The 19,639-nt window shown below is 54.8% G+C and overlaps 17 non-coding genes and 4 pseudogenes across 17 annotated transcripts; all 21 read left to right on the forward strand.

Moving 5' to 3' along the window:
• The first annotated feature begins 587 nt into the window (after positions 1–587).
• LOC138644140 (5S ribosomal RNA) lies at positions 588–696 on the forward strand (annotated as a pseudogene).
• A 649-nt stretch (positions 697–1,345) lies between these two features.
• LOC138643987 (5S ribosomal RNA) lies at positions 1,346–1,465 on the forward strand. The gene has a single exon (XR_011314493.1). It is a non-coding gene; the product is annotated as a 5S ribosomal RNA (ribosomal RNA).
• A 922-nt stretch (positions 1,466–2,387) lies between these two features.
• On the forward strand, positions 2,388–2,496 carry LOC138644110 (5S ribosomal RNA; annotated as a pseudogene).
• Positions 2,497–3,145: 649 nt separating this feature from the next.
• On the forward strand, positions 3,146–3,265 carry LOC138643988 (5S ribosomal RNA). Its single transcript, XR_011314494.1, has one exon. It is a non-coding gene; the product is annotated as a 5S ribosomal RNA (ribosomal RNA).
• Positions 3,266–4,187: 922 nt separating this feature from the next.
• LOC138643933 (5S ribosomal RNA) lies at positions 4,188–4,306 on the forward strand. The gene has a single exon (XR_011314442.1). It is a non-coding gene; the product is annotated as a 5S ribosomal RNA (ribosomal RNA).
• A 649-nt stretch (positions 4,307–4,955) lies between these two features.
• On the forward strand, positions 4,956–5,075 carry LOC138643949 (5S ribosomal RNA). The gene has a single exon (XR_011314457.1). It is a non-coding gene; the product is annotated as a 5S ribosomal RNA (ribosomal RNA).
• A 922-nt stretch (positions 5,076–5,997) lies between these two features.
• LOC138644103 (5S ribosomal RNA) lies at positions 5,998–6,116 on the forward strand. Its single transcript, XR_011314580.1, has one exon. It is a non-coding gene; the product is annotated as a 5S ribosomal RNA (ribosomal RNA).
• A 649-nt stretch (positions 6,117–6,765) lies between these two features.
• On the forward strand, positions 6,766–6,885 carry LOC138643989 (5S ribosomal RNA). Its single transcript, XR_011314495.1, has one exon. It is a non-coding gene; the product is annotated as a 5S ribosomal RNA (ribosomal RNA).
• Positions 6,886–7,807: 922 nt separating this feature from the next.
• On the forward strand, positions 7,808–7,926 carry LOC138643939 (5S ribosomal RNA). The gene has a single exon (XR_011314447.1). It is a non-coding gene; the product is annotated as a 5S ribosomal RNA (ribosomal RNA).
• A 649-nt stretch (positions 7,927–8,575) lies between these two features.
• Positions 8,576–8,695, forward strand: LOC138643990 (5S ribosomal RNA). Its single transcript, XR_011314496.1, has one exon. It is a non-coding gene; the product is annotated as a 5S ribosomal RNA (ribosomal RNA).
• Positions 8,696–9,617: 922 nt separating this feature from the next.
• Positions 9,618–9,736, forward strand: LOC138643951 (5S ribosomal RNA). The gene has a single exon (XR_011314458.1). It is a non-coding gene; the product is annotated as a 5S ribosomal RNA (ribosomal RNA).
• Positions 9,737–10,385: 649 nt separating this feature from the next.
• On the forward strand, positions 10,386–10,505 carry LOC138643991 (5S ribosomal RNA). Its single transcript, XR_011314497.1, has one exon. It is a non-coding gene; the product is annotated as a 5S ribosomal RNA (ribosomal RNA).
• Positions 10,506–11,427: 922 nt separating this feature from the next.
• On the forward strand, positions 11,428–11,546 carry LOC138643962 (5S ribosomal RNA). Its single transcript, XR_011314469.1, has one exon. It is a non-coding gene; the product is annotated as a 5S ribosomal RNA (ribosomal RNA).
• A 649-nt stretch (positions 11,547–12,195) lies between these two features.
• On the forward strand, positions 12,196–12,315 carry LOC138643952 (5S ribosomal RNA). The gene has a single exon (XR_011314459.1). It is a non-coding gene; the product is annotated as a 5S ribosomal RNA (ribosomal RNA).
• Positions 12,316–13,237: 922 nt separating this feature from the next.
• On the forward strand, positions 13,238–13,356 carry LOC138643974 (5S ribosomal RNA). The gene has a single exon (XR_011314480.1). It is a non-coding gene; the product is annotated as a 5S ribosomal RNA (ribosomal RNA).
• Positions 13,357–14,005: 649 nt separating this feature from the next.
• Positions 14,006–14,125, forward strand: LOC138643953 (5S ribosomal RNA). Its single transcript, XR_011314460.1, has one exon. It is a non-coding gene; the product is annotated as a 5S ribosomal RNA (ribosomal RNA).
• A 928-nt stretch (positions 14,126–15,053) lies between these two features.
• Positions 15,054–15,172, forward strand: LOC138643985 (5S ribosomal RNA). The gene has a single exon (XR_011314491.1). It is a non-coding gene; the product is annotated as a 5S ribosomal RNA (ribosomal RNA).
• A 649-nt stretch (positions 15,173–15,821) lies between these two features.
• LOC138643954 (5S ribosomal RNA) lies at positions 15,822–15,941 on the forward strand. Its single transcript, XR_011314461.1, has one exon. It is a non-coding gene; the product is annotated as a 5S ribosomal RNA (ribosomal RNA).
• Positions 15,942–16,863: 922 nt separating this feature from the next.
• LOC138644115 (5S ribosomal RNA) lies at positions 16,864–16,982 on the forward strand. Its single transcript, XR_011314581.1, has one exon. It is a non-coding gene; the product is annotated as a 5S ribosomal RNA (ribosomal RNA).
• Positions 16,983–17,631: 649 nt separating this feature from the next.
• Positions 17,632–17,751, forward strand: LOC138644259 (5S ribosomal RNA; annotated as a pseudogene).
• Positions 17,752–18,677: 926 nt separating this feature from the next.
• Positions 18,678–18,786, forward strand: LOC138644264 (5S ribosomal RNA; annotated as a pseudogene).
• The last annotated feature ends 853 nt before the right edge of the window (positions 18,787–19,639 follow it).

Here is a 19,639-nt window from a genome sequence, read left to right on the forward strand (position 1 = left end):
AGCTTGTGTAACTAACCCAATCAGATGGCTACCCAGGACCCAAATTCAGGGCTGGGAAGGAGCGGAAGGGAATTGGGGGGTGTTTTCCTGCTAAGGCACAGAAATAATCATAAGAAGAAGAAAAAACAAGAGAGTCTGACGCATGGTGGTGCTGAGGCTGCAGGGGCAAATAGGTGTGGCTACATGCAAGCATATGTGCGTGCTCGCTTGCGTGTGAGTGTGCGCTTCCTAGTTGTGGCGCGCTGCAGACAGTCAAAGGGGTTGTTCCCTTTCAATAAAAGTTCATCCCAGCTTGCAGGCTATTAGAAAGCAACAAACCACCCTGTACTCACCCTACCCGGGTCCACCGGAGGGTCTCAGCGCTGCTCTAGGTCTGTGGCATTAGCTGCGACGCTGACGTCACGTCGGCAGCCGATCAGTGAGCTCAGCGGCTCTGAGCAGGGCGTTCTGCCTACAAACCCTTTAAGGGAGACAGCAAAAAAGTGAAGAGAAAGGAAAGCACAAAAGGGCCTCTTGCTGAGCACTGGACAGGGCAGCCAGCAGCCAGACTGCAAAGTAGAAAAGCAGCAAGTGAGAGACCTGTCTCTGCCTACGGCCACACCACCCTGAACACGTCTGATCTCGGAAGCTAAGCAGGGTCAGGCCTGGTTAGTACTTGGATGGGAGACCGCCTGGGAATACCAGGTGCTGTAGGCTTTTGTTTTTCCTTCCTTCTACCAGCAGGGGTCACTCTCCTCTATGCCTTTTTTCCATTCCCTTTCACAAGGGCACACATGCTTCTTTCTTCTTTTCATTTGCTTTCTCTCTTGCGCTGTTCCATCCTTGCAAAATGCCAGCATCCTTCTCATCACCGTGGGCCTCCAGCATTGTTGCTTATTTACTTTTAATACTAGGCTTCTTTTCAACAGGACCAGCGCCTCCTGCGGGCTTGGAAGCAACCGCCGGCAACCTGGTGGCCAGTTTACAGGTCAAAGCAAGCAGAACACCTTTGCAGGCAACACGACCCCCTGAAGAGCAGCTCGCAGTCACTCGCAACCAGCTCACCCTCTTCCTTCATTCGCTCCTGGACGTCTCGATCCGCCTCAAGTTGCGGCTCCAGCTGGCTCTTTCTGTCGCGTCCCCCCCAGATGAATGGTTTAGCCTGCAGGAGACCCTGCGTCGAGCCATTTTTAAAGACACCTGTTGCTCAGGCCCTGCTGCGGCGGGTGTTTCACTGCAAAACAAGCAACGCCTATAGTGGCAGCCCAGCCTTTGCATGGGCCCTTCGGAGCCCGCCTCCACATGGTCAGAGTTCTCGCCACCACGCGAGCCTGAGGAAGGCTGGCCAGTCGATGGGCCAAGCAGTGTCTACTGGCCACACCACCCTGGATACGCCTGATCTCGTCCGATCTCGGAAGCAAAGCAGGGCTGGGCTTGGACAGTACTTGGATGGGAGACCTCCTGGGAACACCAGGTGCTGTAGACTGTTTTGATAACATTTTGCCCCCTTGCTCAGCTCGGCTAGTATAGAGCGGCGCCTTGCCAGACACCGACCTTACATAACCTAGAGGCTGGAAGCCCCAAGCCCCACAAGGCCTCTGAGACTGCAGCTAAGGACGCTACCCTGCCGCCTCCTCGCATGCCTCACACCGAGATCCCTGCCGTGGCTAGGAGTGCTTATTGACCTCGCAGCCTGCCTTCTGGAAATGATGGCATTATAAGCATCCCGGACCGTGAAGGGGGCAGATTTTCAGCGGGCGCCCCGGGAATGATTTTTAGAGGCCGGCCAGCCGGCAGCAATAACGTCTTTTTCTGCAAAGAAGCTTGTGTAACTAACCCAATCAGATGGCTACCCAGGACCCAAATTCAGGGCTGGGAAGGAGCGGAAGGGAATTGGGGGGTGTTTTCCTGCTAAGGCACAGAAATAATCATAAGAAGAAGAAAAAACAAGAGAGTCTGACGCATGGTGGTGCTGAGGCTGCAGGGGCAAATAGGTGTGGCTACATGCAAGCATATGTGCGTGCTCGCTTGCGTGTGAGTGTGCGCTTCCTAGTTGTGGCGCGCTGCAGACAGTCAAAGGGGTTGTTCCCTTTCAATAAAAGTTCATCCCAGCTTGCAGGCTATTAGAAAGCAACAAACCACCCTGTACTCACCCTACCCGGGTCCACCGGAGGGTCTCAGCGCTGCTCTAGGTCTGTGGCATTAGCTGCGACGCTGACGTCACGTCGGCAGCCGATCAGTGAGCTCAGCGGCTCTGAGCAGGGCGTTCTGCCTACAAACCCTTTAAGGGAGACAGCAAAAAAGTGAAGAGAAAGGAAAGCACAAAAGGGCCTCTTGCTGAGCACTGGACAGGGCAGCCAGCAGCCAGACTGCAAAGTAGAAAAGCAGCAAGTGAGAGACCTGTCTCTGCCTACGGCCACACCACCCTGAACACGCCTGATCTCGGAAGCTAAGCAGGGTCAGGCCTGGTTAGTACTTGGATGGGAGACCGCCTGGGAATACCAGGTGCTGTAGGCTTTTGTTTTTCCTTCCTTCTACCAGCAGGGGTCACTCTCCTCTATGCCTTTTTTCCATTCCCTTTCACAAGGGCACACATGCTTCTTTCTTCTTTTCATTTGCTTTCTCTCTTGCGCTGTTCCATCCTTGCAAAATGCCAGCATCCTTCTCATCACCGTGGGCCTCCAGCATTGTTGCTTATTTACTTTTAATACTAGGCTTCTTTTCAACAGGACCAGCGCCTCCTGCGGGCTTGGAAGCAACCGCCGGCAACCTGGTGGCCAGTTTACAGGTCAAAGCAAGCAGAACACCTTTGCAGGCAACACGACCCCCTGAAGAGCAGCTCGCAGTCACTCGCAACCAGCTCACCCTCTTCCTTCATTCGCTCCTGGACGTCTCGATCCGCCTCAAGTTGCGGCTCCAGCTGGCTCTTTCTGTCGCGTCCCCCCCAGATGAATGGTTTAGCCTGCAGGAGACCCTGCGTCGAGCCATTTTTAAAGACACCTGTTGCTCAGGCCCTGCTGCGGCGGGTGTTTCACTGCAAAACAAGCAACGCCTATAGTGGCAGCCCAGCCTTTGCATGGGCCCTTCGGAGCCCGCCTCCACATGGTCAGAGTTCTCGCCACCACGCGAGCCTGAGGAAGGCTGGCCAGTCGATGGGCCAAGCAGTGTCTACTGGCCACACCACCCTGGATACGCCTGATCTCGTCCGATCTCGGAAGCAAAGCAGGGCTGGGCTTGGACAGTACTTGGATGGGAGACCTCCTGGGAACACCAGGTGCTGTAGACTGTTTTGATAACATTTTGCCCCCTTGCTCAGCTCGGCTAGTATAGAGCGGCGCCTTGCCAGACACCGACCTTACATAACCTAGAGGCTGGAAGCCCCAAGCCCCACAAGGCCTCTGAGACTGCAGCTAAGGACGCTACCCTGCCGCCTCCTCGCATGCCTCACACCGAGATCCCTGCCGTGGCTAGGAGTGCTCATTGACCTCGCAGCCTGCCTTCTGGAAATGATGGCATTATAAGCATCCCGGACCGTGAAGGGGGCAGATTTTCAGCGGGCGCCCCGGGAATGATTTTTAGAGGCCGGCCAGCCGGCAGCAATAACGTCTTTTTCTGCAAAGAAGCTTGTGTAACTAACCCAATCAGATGGCTACCCAGGACCCAAATTCAGGGCTGGGAAGGAGCGGAAGGGAATTGGGGGGTGTTTTCCTGCTAAGGCACAGAAATAATCATAAGAAGAAGAAAAAACAAGAGAGTCTGACGCATGGTGGTGCTGAGGCTGCAGGGGCAAATAGGTGTGGCTACATGCAAGCATATGTGCGTGCTCGCTTGCGTGTGAGTGTGCGCTTCCTAGTTGTGGCGCGCTGCAGACAGTCAAAGGGGTTGTTCCCTTTCAATAAAAGTTCATCCCAGCTTGCAGGCTATTAGAAAGCAACAAACCACCCTGTACTCACCCTACCCGGGTCCACCGGAGGGTCTCAGCGCTGCTCTAGGTCTGTGGCATTAGCTGCGACGCTGACGTCACGTCGGCAGCCGATCAGTGAGCTCAGCGGCTCTGAGCAGGGCGTTCTGCCTACAAACCCTATAAGGGAGACAGCAAAAAAGTGAAGAGAAAGGAAAGCACAAAAGGGCCTCTTGCTGAGCACTGGACAGGGCAGCCAGCAGCCAGACTGCAAAGTAGAAAAGCAGCAAGTGAGAGACCTGTCTCTTCCTACGGCCACACCACCCTGAACACGCCCGATCTCGTCTGATCTTGGAAGCTAAGCAGGGTCAGGCCTGGTTAGTACTTGGATGGGAGACCGCCTGGGAATACCAGGTGCTGTAGGCTTTTGTTTTTCCTTCCTTCTACCAGCAGGGGTCACTCTCCTCTATGCCTTTTTTCCATTCCCTTTCACAAGGGCACACATGCTTCTTTCTTCTTTTCATTTGCTTTCTCTCTTGCGCTGTTCCATCCTTGCAAAATGCCAGCATCCTTCTCATCACCGTGGGCCTCCAGCATTGTTGCTTATTTACTTTTAATACTAGGCTTCTTTTCAACAGGACCAGCGCCTCCTGCGGGCTTGGAAGCAACCGCCGGCAACCTGGTGGCCAGTTTACAGGTCAAAGCAAGCAGAACACCTTTGCAGGCAACACGACCCCCTGAAGAGCAGCTCGCAGTCACTCGCAACCAGCTCACCCTCTTCCTTCATTCGCTCCTGGACGTCTCGATCCGCCTCAAGTTGCGGCTCCAGCTGGCTCTTTCTGTCGCGTCCCCCCCAGATGAATGGTTTAGCCTGCAGGAGACCCTGCGTCGAGCCATTTTTAAAGACACCTGTTGCTCAGGCCCTGCTGCGGCGGGTGTTTCACTGCAAAACAAGCAACGCCTATAGTGGCAGCCCAGCCTTTGCATGGGCCCTTCGGAGCCCGCCTCCACATGGTCAGAGTTCTCGCCACCACGCGAGCCTGAGGAAGGCTGGCCAGTCGATGGGCCAAGCAGTGTCTACTGGCCACACCACCCTGGATACGCCCGATCTCGTCCGATCTCGGAAGCAAAGCAGGGCTGGGCTTGGACAGTACTTGGATGGGAGACCTCCTGGGAACACCAGGTGCTGTAGACTGTTTTGATAACATTTTGCCCCCTTCCTCAGCTCGGCTAGTATAGAGCGGCGCCTTGCCAGACACCGACCTTACATAACCTAGAGGCTGGAAGCCCCAAGCCCCACAAGGCCTCTGAGACTGCAGCTAAGGACGCTACCCTGCCGCCTCCTCGCATGCCTCACACCGAGATCCCTGCCGTGGCTAGGAGTGCTTATTGACCTCGCAGCCTGCCTTCTGGAAATGATGGCATTATAAGCATCCCGGACCGTGAAGGGGGCAGATTTTCAGCGGGCGCCCCGGGAATGATTTTTAGAGGCCGGCCAGCCGGCAGCAATAACGTCTTTTTCTGCAAAGAAGCTTGTGTAACTAACCCAATCAGATGGCTACCCAGGACCCAAATTCAGGGCTGGGAAGGAGCGGAAGGGAATTGGGGGGTGTTTTCCTGCTACGGCACAGAAATAATCATAAGAAGAAGAAAAAACAAGAGAGTCTGACGCATGGTGGTGCTGAGGCTGCAGGGGCAAATAGGTGTGGCTACATGCAAGCATATGTGCGTGCTCGCTTGCGTGTGAGTGTGCGCTTCCTAGTTGTGGCGCGCTGCAGACAGTCAAAGGGGTTGTTCCCTTTCAATAAAAGTTCATCCCAGCTTGCAGGCTATTAGAAAGCAACAAACCACCCTGTACTCACCCTACCCGGGTCCACCGGAGGGTCTCAGCGCTGCTCTAGGTCTGTGGCATTAGCTGCGACGCTGACGTCACGTCGGCAGCCGATCAGTGAGCTCAGCGGCTCTGAGCAGGGCGTTCTGCCTACAAACCCTTTAAGGGAGACAGCAAAAAAGTGAAGAGAAAGGAAAGCACAAAAGGGCCTCTTGCTGAGCACTGGACAGGGCAGCCAGCAGCCAGACTGCAAAGTAGAAAAGCAGCAAGTGAGAGACCTGTCTCTGCCTACAGCCACACCACCCTGAACACGCCCGATCTCGTCTGATCTCGGAAGCTAAGCAGGGTCAGGCCTGGTTAGTACTTGGATGGGAGACCGCCTGGGAATACCAGGTGCTGTAGGCTTTTGTTTTTCCTTCCTTCTACCAGCAGGGGTCACTCTCCTCTATGCCTTTTTTCCATTCCCTTTCACAAGGGCACACATGCTTCTTTCTTCTTTTCATTTGCTTTCTCTCTTGCGCTGTTCCATCCTTGCAAAATGCCAGCATCCTTCTCATCACCGTGGGCCTCCAGCATTGTTGCTTATTTACTTTTAATACTAGGCTTCTTTTCAACAGGACCAGCGCCTCCTGCGGGCTTGGAAGCAACCGCCGGCAACCTGGTGGCCAGTTTACAGGTCAAAGCAAGCAGAACACCTTTGCAGGCAACACGACCCCCTGAAGAGCAGCTCGCAGTCACTCGCAACCAGCTCACCCTCTTCCTTCATTCGCTCCTGGACGTCTCGATCCGCCTCAAGTTGCGGCTCCAGCTGGCTCTTTCTGTCGCGTCCCCCCCAGATGAATGGTTTAGCCTGCAGGAGACCCTGCGTCGAGCCATTTTTAAAGACACCTGTTGCTCAGGCCCTGCTGCGGCGGGTGTTTCACTGCAAAACAAGCAACGCCTATAGTGGCAGCCCAGCCTTTGCATGGGCCCTTCGGAGCCCGCCTCCACATGGTCAGAGTTCTCGCCACCACGCGAGCCTGAGGAAGGCTGGCCAGTCGATGGGCCAAGCAGTGTCTACTGGCCACACCACCCTGGATACGCCTGATCTCGTCCGATCTCGGAAGCAAAGCAGGGCTGGGCTTGGACAGTACTTGGATGGGAGACCTCCTGGGAACACCAGGTGCTGTAGACTGTTTTGATAACATTTTGCCCCCTTGCTCAGCTCGGCTAGTATAGAGCGGCGCCTTGCCAGACACCGACCTTACATAACCTAGAGGCTGGAAGCCCCAAGCCCCACAAGGCCTCTGAGACTGCAGCTAAGGACGCTACCCTGCCGCCTCCTCGCATGCCTCACACCGAGATCCCTGCCGTGGCTAGGAGTGCTTATTGACCTCGCAGCCTGCCTTCTGGAAATGATGGCATTATAAGCATCCCGGACCGTGAAGGGGGCAGATTTTCAGCGGGCGCCCCGGGAATGATTTTTAGAGGCCGGCCAGCCGGCAGCAATAACGTCTTTTTCTGCAAAGAAGCTTGTGTAACTAACCCAATCAGATGGCTACCCAGGACCCAAATTCAGGGCTGGGAAGGAGCGGAAGGGAATTGGGGGGTGTTTTCCTGCTAAGGCACAGAAATAATCATAAGAAGAAGAAAAAACAAGAGAGTCTGACGCATGGTGATGCTGAGGCTGCAGGGGCAAATAGGTGTGGCTACATGCAAGCATATGTGCGTGCTCGCTTGCGTGTGAGTGTGCGCTTCCTAGTTGTGGCGCGCTGCAGACAGTCAAAGGGGTTGTTCCCTTTCAATAAAAGTTCATCCCAGCTTGCAGGCTATTAGAAAGCAACAAACCACCCTGTACTCACCCTACCCGGGTCCACCGGAGGGTCTCAGCGCTGCTCTAGGTCTGTGGCATTAGCTGCGACGCTGACGTCACGTCGGCAGCCGATCAGTGAGCTCAGCGGCTCTGAGCAGGGCGTTCTGCCTACAAACCCTTTAAGGGAGACAGCAAAAAAGTGAAGAGAAAGGAAAGCACAAAAGGGCCTCTTGCTGAGCACTGGACAGGGCAGCCAGCAGCCAGACTGCAAAGTAGAAAAGCAGCAAGTGAGAGACCTGTCTCTGCCTACGGCCACACCACCCTGAACACGCCCGATCTCGTCTGATCTCGGAAGCTAAGCAGGGTCAGGCCTGGTTAGTACTTGGATGGGAGACCGCCTGGGAATACCAGGTGCTGTAGGCTTTTGTTTTTCCTTCCTTCTACCAGCAGGGGTCACTCTCCTCTATGCCTTTTTTCCATTCCCTTTCACAAGGGCACACATGCTTCTTTCTTCTTTTCATTTGCTTTCTCTCTTGCGCTGTTCCATCCTTGCAAAATGCCAGCATCCTTCTCATCACCGTGGGCCTCCAGCATTGTTGCTTATTTACTTTTAATACTAGGCTTCTTTTCAACAGGACCAGCGCCTCCTGCGGGCTTGGAAGCAACCGCCGGCAACCTGGTGGCCAGTTTACAGGTCAAAGCAAGCAGAACACCTTTGCAGGCAACACGACCCCCTGAAGAGCAGCTCGCAGTCACTCGCAACCAGCTCACCCTCTTCCTTCATTCGCTCCTGGACGTCTCGATCCGCCTCAAGTTGCGGCTCCAGCTGGCTCTTTCTGTCGCGTCCCCCCCAGATGAATGGTTTAGCCTGCAGGAGACCCTGCGTCGAGCCATTTTTAAAGACACCTGTTGCTCAGGCCCTGCTGCGGCGGGTGTTTCACTGCAAAACAAGCAACGCCTATAGTGGCAGCCCAGCCTTTGCATGGGCCCTTCGGAGCCCGCCTCCACATGGTCAGAGTTCTCGCCACCACGCGAGCCTGAGGAAGGCTGGCCAGTCGATGGGCCAAGCAGTGTCTACTGGCCACACCACCCTGGATACGCCTGATCTCGTCCGATCTCGGAAGCAAAGCAGGGCTGGGCTTGGACAGTACTTGGATGGGAGACCTCCTGGGAACACCAGGTGCTGTAGACTGTTTTGATAACATTTTGCCCCCTTGCTCAGCTCGGCTAGTATAGAGCGGCGCCTTGCCAGACACCGACCTTACATAACCTAGAGGCTGGAAGCCCCAAGCCCCACAAGGCCTCTGAGACTGCAGCTAAGGACGCTACCCTGCCGCCTCCTCGCATGCCTCACACCGAGATCCCTGCCGTGGCTAGGAGTGCTTATTGACCTCGCAGCCTGCCTTCTGGAAATGATGGCATTATAAGCATCCCGGACCGTGAAGGGGGCAGATTTTCAGCGGGCGCCCCGGGAATGATTTTTAGAGGCCGGCCAGCCGGCAGCAATAACGTCTTTTTCTGCAAAGAAGCTTGTGTAACTAACCCAATCAGATGGCTACCCAGGACCCAAATTCAGGGCTGGGAAGGAGCGGAAGGGAATTGGGGGGTGTTTTCCTGCTAAGGCACAGAAATAATCATAAGAAGAAGAAAAAACAAGAGAGTCTGACGCATGGTGGTGCTGAGGCTGCAGGGGCAAATAGGTGTGGCTACATGCAAGCATATGTGCGTGCTCGCTTGCGTGTGAGTGTGCGCTTCCTAGTTGTGGCGCGCTGCAGACAGTCAAAGGGGTTGTTCCCTTTCAATAAAAGTTCATCCCAGCTTGCAGGCTATTAGAAAGCAACAAACCACCCTGTACTCACCCTACCCGGGTCCACCGGAGGGTCTCAGCGCTGCTCTAGGTCTGTGGCATTAGCTGCGACGCTGACGTCACGTCGGCAGCCGATCAGTGAGCTCAGCGGCTCTGAGCAGGGCGTTCTGCCTACAAACCCTTTAAGGGAGACAGCAAAAAAGTGAAGAGAAAGGAAAGCACAAAAGGGCCTCTTGCTGAGCACTGGACAGGGCAGCCAGCAGCCAGACTGCAAAGTAGAAAAGCAGCAAGTGAGAGACCTGTCTCTGCCTACGGCCACACCACCCTGAACACGCCCGATCTCGTCTGATCTCGGAAGCTAAGCAGGGTCAGGCCTGGTTAGTACTTGGATGGGAGACCGCCTGGGAATACCAGGTGCTGTAGGCTTTTGTTTTTCCTTCCTTCTACCAGCAGGGGTCACTCTCCTCTATGCCTTTTTTCCATTCCCTTTCACAAGGGCACACATGCTTCTTTCTTCTTTTCATTTGCTTTCTCTCTTGCGCTGTTCCATCCTTGCAAAATGCCAGCATCCTTCTCATCACCGTGGGCCTCCAGCATTGTTGCTTATTTACTTTTAATACTAGGCTTCTTTTCAACAGGACCAGCGCCTCCTGCGGGCTTGGAAGCAACCGCCGGCAACCTGGTGGCCAGTTTACAGGTCAAAGCAAGCAGAACACCTTTGCAGGCAACACGACCCCCTGAAGAGCAGCTCGCAGTCACTCGCAACCAGCTCACCCTCTTCCTTCATTCGCTCCTGGACGTCTCGATCCGCCTCAAGTTGCGGCTCCAGCTGGCTCTTTCTGTCGCGTCCCCCCCAGATGAATGGTTTAGCCTGCAGGAGACCCTGCGTCGAGCCATTTTTAAAGACACCTGTTGCTCAGGCCCTGCTGCGGCGGGTGTTTCACTGCAAAACAAGCAACGCCTATAGTGGCAGCCCAGCCTTTGCATGGGCCCTTCGGAGCCCGCCTCCACATGGTCAGAGTTCTCGCCACCACGCGAGCCTGAGGAAGGCTGGCCAGTCGATGGGCCAAGCAGTGTCTACTGGCCACACCACCCTGGATACGCCTGATCTCGTCCGATCTCGGAAGCAAAGCAGGGCTGGGCTTGGACAGTACTTGGATGGGAGACCTCCTGGGAACACCAGGTGCTGTAGACTGTTTTGATAACATTTTGCCCCCTTGCTCAGCTCGGCTAGTATAGAGCGGCGCCTTGCCAGACACCGACCTTACATAACCTAGAGGCTGGAAGCCCCAAGCCCCACAAGGCCTCTGAGACTGCAGCTAAGGACGCTACCCTGCCGCCTCCTCGCATGCCTCACACCGAGATCCCTGCCGTGGCTAGGAGTGCTTATTGACCTCGCAGCCTGCCTTCTGGAAATGATGGCATTATAAGCATCCCGGACCGTGAAGGGGGCAGATTTTCAGCGGGCGCCCCGGGAATGATTTTTAGAGGCCGGCCAGCCGGCAGCAATAACGTCTTTTTCTGCAAAGAAGCTTGTGTAACTAACCCAATCAGATGGCTACCCAGGACCCAAATTCAGGGCTGGGAAGGAGCGGAAGGGAATTGGGGGGTGTTTTCCTGCTAAGGCACAGAAATAATCATAAGAAGAAGAAAAAACAAGAGAGTCTGACGCATGGTGGTGCTGAGGCTGCAGGGGCAAATAGGTGTGGCTACATGCAAGCATATGTGCGTGCTCGCTTGCGTGTGAGTGTGCGCTTCCTAGTTGTGGCGCGCTGCAGACAGTCAAAGGGGTTGTTCCCTTTCAATAAAAGTTCATCCCAGCTTGCAGGCTATTAGAAAGCAACAAACCACCCTGTACTCACCCTACCCGGGTCCACCGGAGGGTCTCAGCGCTGCTCTAGGTCTGTGGCATTAGCTGCGACGCTGACGTCACGTCGGCAGCCGATCAGTGAGCTCAGCGGCTCTGAGCAGGGCGTTCTGCCTACAAACCCTTTAAGGGAGACAGCAAAAAAGTGAAGAGAAAGGAAAGCACAAAAGGGCCTCTTGCTGAGCACTGGACAGGGCAGCCAGCAGCCAGACTGCAAAGTAGAAAAGCAGCAAGTGAGAGACCTGTCTCTGCCTACGGCCACACCACCCTGAACACGCCCGATCTCGTCTGATCTCGGAAGCTAAGCAGGGTCAGGCCTGGTTAGTACTTGGATGGGAGACCGCCTGGGAATACCAGGTGCTGTAGGCTTTTGTTTTTCCTTCCTTCTACCAGCAGGGGTCACTCTCCTCTATGCCTTTTTTCCATTCCCTTTCACAAGGGCACACATGCTTCTTTCTTCTTTTCATTTGCTTTCTCTCTTGCGCTGTTCCATCCTTGCAAAATGCCAGCATCCTTCTCATCACCGTGGGCCTCCAGCATTGTTGCTTATTTACTTTTAATACTAGGCTTCTTTTCAACAGGACCAGCGCCTCCTGCGGGCTTGGAAGCAACCGCCGGCAACCTGGTGGCCAGTTTACAGGTCAAAGCAAGCAGAACACCTTTGCAGGCAACACGACCCCCTGAAGAGCAGCTCGCAGTCACTCGCAACCAGCTCACCCTCTTCCTTCATTCGCTCCTGGACGTCTCGATCCGCCTCAAGTTGCGGCTCCAGCTGGCTCTTTCTGTCGCGTCCCCCCCAGATGAATGGTTTAGCCTGCAGGAGACCCTGCGTCGAGCCATTTTTAAAGACACCTGTTGCTCAGGCCCTGCTGCGGCGGGTGTTTCACTGCAAAACAAGCAACGCCTATAGTGGCAGCCCAGCCTTTGCATGGGCCCTTCGGAGCCCGCCTCCACATGGTCAGAGTTCTCGCCACCACGCGAGCCTGAGGAAGGCTGGCCAGTCGATGGGCCAAGCAGTGTCTACTGGCCACACCACCCTGGATACGCCCGATCTCGTCCGATCTCGGAAGCAAAGCAGGGCTGGGCTTGGACAGTACTTGGATGGGAGACCTCCTGGGAACACCAGGTGCTGTAGACTGTTTTGATAACATTTTGCCCCCTTCCTCAGCTCGGCTAGTATAGAGCGGCGCCTTGCCAGACACCGACCTTACATAACCTAGAGGCTGGAAGCCCCAAGCCCCACAAGGCCTCTGAGACTGCAGCTAAGGACGCTACCCTGCCGCCTCCTCGCATGCCTCACACCGAGATCCCTGCCGTGGCTAGGAGTGCTTATTGACCTCGCAGCCTGCCTTCTGGAAATGATGGCATTATAAGCATCCCGGACCGTGAAGGGGGCAGATTTTCAGCGGGCGCCCCGGGAATGATTTTTAGAGGCCGGCCAGCCGGCAGCAATAACGTCTTTTTCTGCAAAGAAGCTTGTGTAACTAACCCAATCAGATGGCTACCCAGGACCCAAATTCAGGGCTGGGAAGGAGCGGAAGGGAATTGGGGGGTGTTTTCCTGCTAAGGCACAGAAATAATCATAAGAAGAAGAAAAAACAAGAGAGTCTGACGCATGGTGGTGCTGAGGCTGCAGGGGCAAATAGGTGTGGCTACATGCAAGCATATGTGCGTGCTCGCTTGCGTGTGAGTGTGCGCTTCCTAGTTGTGGCGCGCTGCAGACAGTCAAAGGGGTTGTTCCCTTTCAATAAAAGTTCATCCCAGCTTGCAGGCTATTAGAAAGCAACAAACCACCCTGTACTCACCCTACCCGGGTCCACCGGAGGGTCTCAGCGCTGCTCTAGGTCTGTGGCATTAGCTGCGACGCTGACGTCACGTCGGCAGCCGATCAGTGAGCTCAGCGGCTCTGAGCAGGGCGTTCTGCCTACAAACCCTTTAAGGGAGACAGCAAAAAAGTGAAGAGAAAGGAAAGCACAAAAGGGCCTCTTGCTGAGCACTGGACAGGGCAGCCAGCAGCCAGACTGCAAAGTAGAAAAGCAGCAAGTGAGAGACCTGTCTCTGCCTACGGCCACACCACCCTGAACACGCCCGATCTCGTCTGATCTCGGAAGCTAAGCAGGGTCAGGCCTGGTTAGTACTTGGATGGGAGACCGCCTGGGAATACCAGGTGCTGTAGGCTTTTGTTTTTCCTTCCTTCTACCAGCAGGGGTCACTCTCCTCTATGCCTTTTTTCCATTCCCTTTCACAAGGGCACACATGCTTCTTTCTTCTTTTCATTTGCTTTCTCTCTTGCGCTGTTCCATCCTTGCAAAATGCCAGCATCCTTCTCATCACCGTGGGCCTCCAGCATTGTTGCTTATTTACTTTTAATACTAGGCTTCTTTTCAACAGGACCAGCGCCTCCTGCGGGCTTGGAAGCAACCGCCGGCAACCTGGTGGCCAGTTTACAGGTCAAAGCAAGCAGAACACCTTTGCAGGCAACACGACCCCCTGAAGAGCAGCTCGCAGTCACTCGCAACCAGCTCACCCTCTTCCTTCATTCGCTCCTGGACGTCTCGATCCGCCTCAAGTTGCGGCTCCAGCTGGCTCTTTCTGTCGCGTCCCCCCCAGATGAATGGTTTAGCCTGCAGGAGACCCTGCGTCGAGCCATTTTTAAAGACACCTGTTGCTCAGGCCCTGCTGCGGCGGGTGTTTCACTGCAAAACAAGCAACGCCTATAGTGGCAGCCCAGCCTTTGCATGGGCCCTTCGGAGCCCGCCTCCACATGGTCAGAGTTCTCGCCACCACGCGAGCCTGAGGAAGGCTGGCAAGTCGATGGGCCAAGCAGTGTCTACTGGCCACACCACCCTGGATACGCCCGATCTCGTCCGATCTCGGAAGCAAAGCAGGGCTGGGCTTGGACAGTACTTGGATGGGAGACCTCCTGGGAACACCAGGTGCTGTAGACTGTTTTGATAACATTTTGCCCCCTTCCTCAGCTCGGCTAGTATAGAGCGGCGCCTTGCCAGACACCGACCTTACATAACCTAGAGGCTGGAAGCCCCAAGCCCCACAAGGCCTCTGAGACTGCAGCTAAGGACGCTACCCTGCCGCCTCCTCGCATGCCTCACACCGAGATCCCTGCCGTGGCTAGGAGTGCTTATTGACCTCGCAGCCTGCCTTCTGGAAATGATGGCATTATAAGCATCCCGGACCGTGAAGGGGGCAGATTTTCAGCGGGCGCCCCGGGAATGATTTTTAGAGGCCGGCCAGCCGGCAGCAATAACGTCTTTTTCTGCAAAGAAGCTTGTGTAACTAACCCAATCAGATGGCTACCCAGGACCCAAATTCAGGGCTGGGAAGGAGCGGAAGGGAATTGGGGGGTGTTTTCCTGCTAAGGCACAGAAATAATCATAAGAAGAAGAAAAAACAAGAGAGTCTGACGCATGGTGGTGCTGAGGCTGCAGGGGCAAATAGGTGTGGCTACATGCAAGCATATGTGCGTGCTCGCTTGCGTGTGAGTGTGCGCTTCCTAGTTGTGGCGCGCTGCAGACAGTCAAAGGGGTTGTTCCCTTTCAATAAAAGTTCATCCCAGCTTGCAGGCTATTAGAAAGCAACAAACCACCCTGTACTCACCCTACCCGGGTCCACCGGAGGGTCTCAGCGCTGCTCTAGGTCTGTGGCATTAGCTGCGACGCTGACGTCACGTCGGCAGCCGATCAGTGAGCTCAGCGGCTCTGAGCAGGGCGTTCTGCCTACAAACCCTTTAAGGGAGACAGCAAAAAAGTGAAGAGAAAGGAAAGCACAAAAGGGCCTCTTGCTGAGCACTGGACAGGGCAGCCAGCAGCCAGACTGCAAAGTAGAAAAGCAGCAAGTGAGAGACCTGTCTCTGCCTCTGCCTACGGCCACACCACCCTGAACACGCCCGATCTCGTCTGATCTCGGAAGCTAAGCAGGGTCAGGCCTGGTTAGTACTTGGATGGGAGACCGCCTGGGAATACCAGGTGCTGTAGGCTTTTGTTTTTCCTTCCTTCTACCAGCAGGGGTCACTCTCCTCTATGCCTTTTTTCCATTCCCTTTCACAAGGGCACACATGCTTCTTTCTTCTTTTCATTTGCTTTCTCTCTTGCGCTGTTCCATCCTTGCAAAATGCCAGCATCCTTCTCATCACCGTGGGCCTCCAGCATTGTTGCTTATTTACTTTTAATACTAGGCTTCTTTTCAACAGGACCAGCGCCTCCTGCGGGCTTGGAAGCAACCGCCGGCAACCTGGTGGCCAGTTTACAGGTCAAAGCAAGCAGAACACCTTTGCAGGCAACACGACCCCCTGAAGAGCAGCTCGCAGTCACTCGCAACCAGCTCACCCTCTTCCTTCATTCGCTCCTGGACGTCTCGATCCGCCTCAAGTTGCGGCTCCAGCTGGCTCTTTCTGTCGCGTCCCCCCCAGATGAATGGTTTAGCCTGCAGGAGACCCTGCGTCGAGCCATTTTTAAAGACACCTGTTGCTCAGGCCCTGCTGCGGCGGGTGTTTCACTGCAAAACAAGCAACGCCTATAGTGGCAGCCCAGCCTTTGCATGGGCCCTTCGGAGCCCGCCTCCACATGGTCAGAGTTCTCGCCACCACGCGAGCCTGAGGAAGGCTGGCCAGTCGATGGGCCAAGCAGTGTCTACTGGCCACACCACCCTGGATACGCCCGATCTCGTCCGATCTCGGAAGCAAAGCAGGGCTGGGCTTGGACAGTACTTGGATGGGAGACCTCCTGGGAACACCAGGTGCTGTAGACTGTTTTGATAACATTTTGCCCCCTTCCTCAGCTCGGCTAGTATAGAGCGGCGCCTTGCCAGACACCGACCTTACATAACCTAGAGGCTGGAAGCCCCAAGCCCCACAAGGCCTCTGAGACTGCAGCTAAGGACGCTACCCTGCCGCCTCCTCGCATGCCTCACACCGAGATCCCTGCCGTGGCTAGGAGTGCTTATTGACCTCGCAGCCTGCCTTCTGGAAATGATGGCATTATAAGCATCCCGGACCGTGAAGGGGGCAGATTTTCAGCGGGCGCCCCGGGAATGATTTTTAGAGGCCGGCCAGCCGGCAGCAATAACGTCTTTTTCTGCAAAGAAGCTTGTGTAACTAACCCAATCAGATGGCTACCCAGGACCCAAATTCAGGGCTGGGAAGGAGCGGAAGGGAATTGGGGGGTGTTTTCCTGCTAAGGCACAGAAATAATCATAAGAAGAAGAAAAAACAAGAGAGTCTGACGCATGGTGGTGCTGAGGCTGCAGGGGCAAATAGGTGTGGCTACATGCAAGCATATGTGCGTGCTCGCTTGCGTGTGAGTGTGCGCTTCCTAGTTGTGGCGCGCTGCAGACAGTCAAAGGGGTTGTTCCCTTTCAATAAAAGTTCATCCCAGCTTGCAGGCTATTAGAAAGCAACAAACCACCCTGTACTCACCCTACCCGGGTCCACCGGAGGGTCTCAGCGCTGCTCTAGGTCTGTGGCATTAGCTGCGACGCTGACGTCACGTCGGCAGCCGATCAGTGAGCTCAGCGGCTCTGAGCAGGGCGTTCTGCCTACAAATTTTTTAAGGGAGACAGCAAAAAAGTGAAGAGAAAGGAAAGCACAAAAGGGCCTCTTGCTGAGCACTGGACAGGGCAGCCAGCAGCCAGACTGCAAAGTAGAAAAGCAGCAAGTGAGAGACCTGTCTCTGCCTACAGCCACACCACCCTGAACACGCCCGATCTCGTCTGATCTCGGAAGCTAAGCAGGGTCAGGCCTGGTTAGTACTTGGATGGGAGACCGCCTGGGAATACCAGGTGCTGTAGGCTTTTGTTTTTCCTTCCTTCTACCAGCAGGGGTCACTCTCCTCTATGCCTTTTTTCCATTCCCTTTCACAAGGGCACACATGCTTCTTTCTTCTTTTCATTTGCTTTCTCTCTTGCGCTGTTCCATCCTTGCAAAATGCCAGCATCCTTCTCATCACCGTGGGCCTCCAGCATTGTTGCTTATTTACTTTTAATACTAGGCTTCTTTTCAACAGGACCAGCGCCTCCTGCGGGCTTGGAAGCAACCGCCGGCAACCTGGTGGCCAGTTTACAGGTCAAAGCAAGCAGAACACCTTTGCAGGCAACACGACCCCCTGAAGAGCAGCTCGCAGTCACTCGCAACCAGCTCACCCTCTTCCTTCATTCGCTCCTGGACGTCTCGATCCGCCTCAAGTTGCGGCTCCAGCTGGCTCTTTCTGTCGCGTCCCCCCCAGATGAATGGTTTAGCCTGCAGGAGACCCTGCGTCGAGCCATTTTTAAAGACACCTGTTGCTCAGGCCCTGCTGCGGCGGGTGTTTCACTGCAAAACAAGCAACGCCTATAGTGGCAGCCCAGCCTTTGCATGGGCCCTTCGGAGCCCGCCTCCACATGGTCAGAGTTCTCGCCACCACGCGAGCCTGAGGAAGGCTGGCCAGTCGATGGACCAAGCAGCATCTACTGGCCACACAACCCAGGATACGCCCGATCTCGTCCGATCTCAGAAGCAAAGCAGGGCTGGGCTTGGACAGTACTTGCATGGGAGACCTCCTGGGAACACCAGGTGCTGTTGACCGTTTTGATAACATTTTGCCCCCTTGCTCAGCTCGGCTAGTATAGAGCGGCGCCTTGCCAGACACCGACCTTACATAACCTAGAGGCTGGAAGCCCCAAGCCCCACAAGGCCTCTGACACTGCAGCTAAGGACGCTACCCTGCCGCCTCCTCGCATGCCTCACACCGAGATCCCTGCCGTGGCTAGGAGTGCTTATTGACCCCGCAGCCTGCCTTCTGGAAATGATGGCATTATAAGCATCCCGGACCGTGAAGGGGGCAGATTTTCAGCGGGCGCCCCGGGAATGATTTTTAGAGGCCGGCCGGCCAGCCGGCAGCAATAACGTCTTTTTCTGCAAAGAAGCTTGTGTAACTAACCCAATCAGATGGCTACCCAGGACCCAAATTCATTGCTGGGAAGGAGCGGAAGGGAATTGGGGGTTGTTTTCCTGCTAAGGCACAGAAATAATCATAAGAAGAAGAAAAAACAAGAGAGTCTGACGCATGGTGGTGCTGAGGCTGCAGGGGCAAATAGGTGTGGCCACATGCAAGCATATGTGCGTGCTCGCTTGCGTGTGAGTGTGCGCTTCCTAGTTGTGGCGCGCTGCAGACAGTCAAAGGGGTTGTTCCCTTTCAATAAAAGTTCATCCCAGCTTGCAGGCTATTAGAAAGCAACAAACCACCCTGTACTCACCCTACCCGGGTCCACCGGAGGGTCTCAGCGCTGCTCTAGGTCTGTGGCATTAGCTGCGACGCTGACGTCACGTCGGCAGCCGATCAGTGAGCTCAGCGGCTCTGAGCAGGGCGTTCTGCCTACAAACCCTTTAAGGGAGACAGCAAAAAAGTGAAGAGAAAGGAAAGCACAAAAGGGCCTCTTGCTGAGCACTGGACAGGGCAGCCAGCAGCCAGACTGCAAAGTAGAAAAGCAGCAAGTGAGAGACCTGTCTCTGCCTACGGCCACACCACCCTGGATACGTCCGATCTCGGAAGCAAAGCAGTGCTAGGCTTGGACAGTACTTGGATGGGAGACCTCCTGGGAACACCAGGTGCTGTAGACTGTTTTGATAACATTTTGCCCCCTTGCTCAGCTCGGCTAGTATAGAGCGGCGCCTTGCCAGACACCGACCTTACATAACCTAGAGGCTGGAAGCCCCAAGCCCCAGAAGGCCTCTGAGACTGCAGCTAAGGACGCTACCCTGCCGCCTCCTCGCATGCCTCACACCGAGATCCCTGCCGTGGCTGGGAGTGCTTATTGACCCCGCAGCCTGCCTTCTGGAAATGATGGCGTTATAAGCATCCCGGACCGTGAAGGGGGCAGATTTTCAGCGGGCGCCCCAAGGATGATTTTTAGAGGCCGGCCGGCCAGCCGGCAGCAGTAACGTCTTTTTCTGCAAAGAAGCTTGTGTAACCAACCCAATCAGATACCATGTCTCATATCATGTCGGGTTTGGGAAGGAGATAGGAAAAGCCGGCAATTGAATTACCGGCTTTTAAGCTATCTGGCGCTGTATGAAATATTAATATATATATATGTGTCTCACTGACATATATATATATCTCACTGACATATATATGCTAGATGGTGGCCCGATTCTAACGCATCGGGTATTCTAGAATATGCATGTCCACGTAGTATATTGCCCAGCCCACGTAGTATATTGCCCAGTCACGTAGTATATTGCCCAGCCACGTAGTATATTGCCCGGCCACGTAGTATATTGCCCGGCCACGTAGTATATTGCCCGGCCACGTAGTATATTGCCCGGCCACGTAGTATATTGCCCAGCGACGTAGTATATTGCCCAGCTACGTAGTACATTGCCCAATCACGTAGTATATTGCCCATCCACATAGTATATAGCAGAGCCACGTAGTATATTGCCCAGCCACATAGTATATAGCACAGCCCAC

This window comes from Ranitomeya imitator, chromosome 6 (genome assembly GCF_032444005.1).
Source record: "Ranitomeya imitator isolate aRanImi1 chromosome 6, aRanImi1.pri, whole genome shotgun sequence".
Lineage (NCBI taxonomy): Eukaryota > Metazoa > Chordata > Amphibia > Anura > Dendrobatidae > Ranitomeya > Ranitomeya imitator.